The sequence below is a fragment of the Corvus brachyrhynchos genome, unplaced genomic scaffold (genome assembly GCF_000691975.1).
Source record: "Corvus brachyrhynchos isolate BGI_N302 unplaced genomic scaffold, ASM69197v1 scaffold490, whole genome shotgun sequence".
NCBI lineage: Eukaryota > Metazoa > Chordata > Aves > Passeriformes > Corvidae > Corvus > Corvus brachyrhynchos.
Window position 1 is genome coordinate 1009127 of NW_008235774.1, and position 2882 is coordinate 1012008.

Genomic DNA, 2882 nt, shown 5'->3' on the forward strand with positions numbered 1-2882 from the left:
ACGGCTGGATCTCCAGGTGCTCCTGGGCTGCCTGTGATGTTTTGTAACAGGCAGAGTCTTTGCCTGATGCCAGCCTCCATCCTCAAGGTCCTGCATCTTCCCAGTAGTTGTTTCTGCTCCATGTGGTTGAAGCACTAACACCCGTCATCACCATCTAAAGGAAGATGCAATAGGCTTGGATCCTGGGTATGCAAATAGCTCTGTATGATCACAAAACACGATATCCATAGTTTCTGCCTTGTGCAGGAAACCAACCCTTGCTGGAATAGTCCTGTCGACTCTTACAGTGTCACTATGAAATCATATTTTTTATCTTATCCATGCAAAGAAAAGTGAAGGTTGGCGGTTTAAAGGAGAAAAAGGAGGCAGGTATCAGGGTTTTTCCTACCTGAGGAGATTTTCAATAGGAGTCTGGAGCTTCTGAGATACTCTTTATACTGGTGGTATGCTGAAATTGCTTAATTTGGTTGCTGAATCTTCCTGTGACAAGCACTTACAGACTGAAGAACAACAGTTGGAGAACCTACCCTAAGGCAGGAGATGTGAGTAAAGCAGCAGCAGAGCTTTCAGTTTCTACTAGTTGACTCATGTCCACTGAGAATTGAACTTGGAGAGGCCTCCAGAAATTCAGTTTTGCTTGCCATAATGTTTCAGACATGATGAGGAAAAACATGAAACAGAATAGTGCAGGACACTCAAAATGGCATCTCCGCTGCAGCCGTTACTTCGCTGGCTTAGAATAAGTGATCAAGGTTTAATGTTTCCTTATTTAAAGAAAGGCAATAAATTGACTGTTTTCATCCATGAACACTCATTTCTGTTAAACACTCGGAGTTGCTCTTTCTGCTAGGGACATAATTTAATTCCAAATGACTTCTGTTTCCTAAGCTGTGCACAAAGTGTTGCAGTGTCTTGCTTCACTAGGTATGGCATCTTCTGTTCTCCTGAGCCCTTGCTTTCATCGTACATGTAAAGCTCTCTCTAACCTAAAGTGTTAGGTAGATTAATAAATAAATTAAACAAGCAACCCCCACTTTAACAAAAAATAAATCCAGATTTAATACTTTTTCTCACTGTTGCACATATCCAAAAACGTATGGTAATTTTTATATCAATGCCAGTTATTGAAGGTGCTGCTTTCAAAATCAGTGAGGTTAGGCAAAGCCAGGCAGGGTAAGCAGGTGCTTGTAGCATAGTCACCTGAACAAAGCTAGGGAAACACTACTGATGAGATTTTGATACTATGAGATGATCCAAGTAGCAGTTCTGGCTAAATCTGATAGTTATTGTATGCTGCAATTTATGGTTTGAATTTAGAGTTTGATGTATGAGAACTAACTCTGTTGTTAAAAGTCGTGGTACTTTTCCCATTAGGAATTTTAGCTGAGTGATTAAACTCATAATTAAATGCTAGTATGTTGTATAACTTCATATGCATGCTTTTATTGCACAAAGAGACTTAAATGGATTGCTACTGTAGTGATCATACTCTGCTTTGGGACAGTCATTGTCCAAGTTGCCTTCTGCTCGTTGAAGTTCTGTTGGACTTCTGTAGTCTGAAGGCAGCAGGGATCAGTATCTCTCAGGTCGATGGAATTTCTTGGGGTTATTCCATTTTGGTTTGGTGTCTTTTTTTTCAGTTGACAGCAAAGAGATTCTCCTCTTCCTTGGTAGACAAAATCCTGCTCTGACTCATTTGCAGTCCTTAGGCATAGAATGGTATGTAAGAAAGACAGGAATGGCTCATATAAAATGAGTATATTCTCCAGCTGTTTTTCAGTACTTGCGATTATTCCCACTTGGGTTTATATTGAGAAGAAAACACAGGCAGACAACTCTCCTTGTTTTAAGGCACTTCATGGGGACTGTTCAGTCACTGAGCTTTTCATTTTCCAGATAAGTACCTGTGGTTTTCCCTTTTCTGTGGTGGGGCTGCGGAGGGCTGGAGGGAAGGTCCCTTAGAGATCAGGCAGGAGTGTTGGGAGCTCCTCACAGCTGGCTCTAGAATGGGGTGGGGAGATCATAGAGCAGATGGGCTGATTATTCTGTCACTGGCCTTTTTTGCTTAGATGTTTGTTGAAGATGAGAGGAAGGAAACTGCTATGTAAAAAGAACGATTGCTAATTACCTTTTGGAGTGAAAACTAAGGAGGGAATGGCAAAACAGTGTGACAATGGTATCTCTTGTGAACAGGAATATTGTCGCAAGAAATAATGGTCTGTTGCTTACATTCATTCCTCCTATCCTTGAGTTCCATGTTTTAATTTAAGATGCAATGATTAAAAAAAAAAATTAATAAATGTATTTTTGTGTATGTTGCGATATTGCGAGTTGTTGTGAGATCCATGTAGTAAAAACTTAAGAACAGCTTTTGATATGGATTTGCAGCAGAAACTACAGTTTGTAAACCAAAACTTTTCAAATTTGATTTCAGGTTTTAGACAAAGCTCTCAGTTAAGATTTGTGAAAGCTGTTTCTAAACAAACAACCCCAGACTTTGGCCAGGTCTCCACTGCAGAATGTCTTGCCAGCAAAGCACAGTGTATCAGCCAGGGTGTGGAAAAAAGTCATACATTCTCGCTGACATCAATATGTTGGCCAAAGCCCAGGTGTGGATGCAGCTGTACAGGCAGAAGAGTGCTTTTATCGGCTTAGCTGATGTTGTCTTGGGAGGTGATGCAACTACGCCAGCAGACAAACTCTTCTGGCCTGCGCTGTCAGCGTAGGAGGCTCCGCCAGCGCGGTCACGGCGTCGAGGCTGCACTGCCAACCAGCCCTTTGCAGCAAGAGCAACTGGAAAAAAAGGCCCCTTTGAACAACAAGAGGGACCTCTATAATTTAGTTTTTACAAGTAGTTGTCGATGAGGAACAGAGTGGAAAGA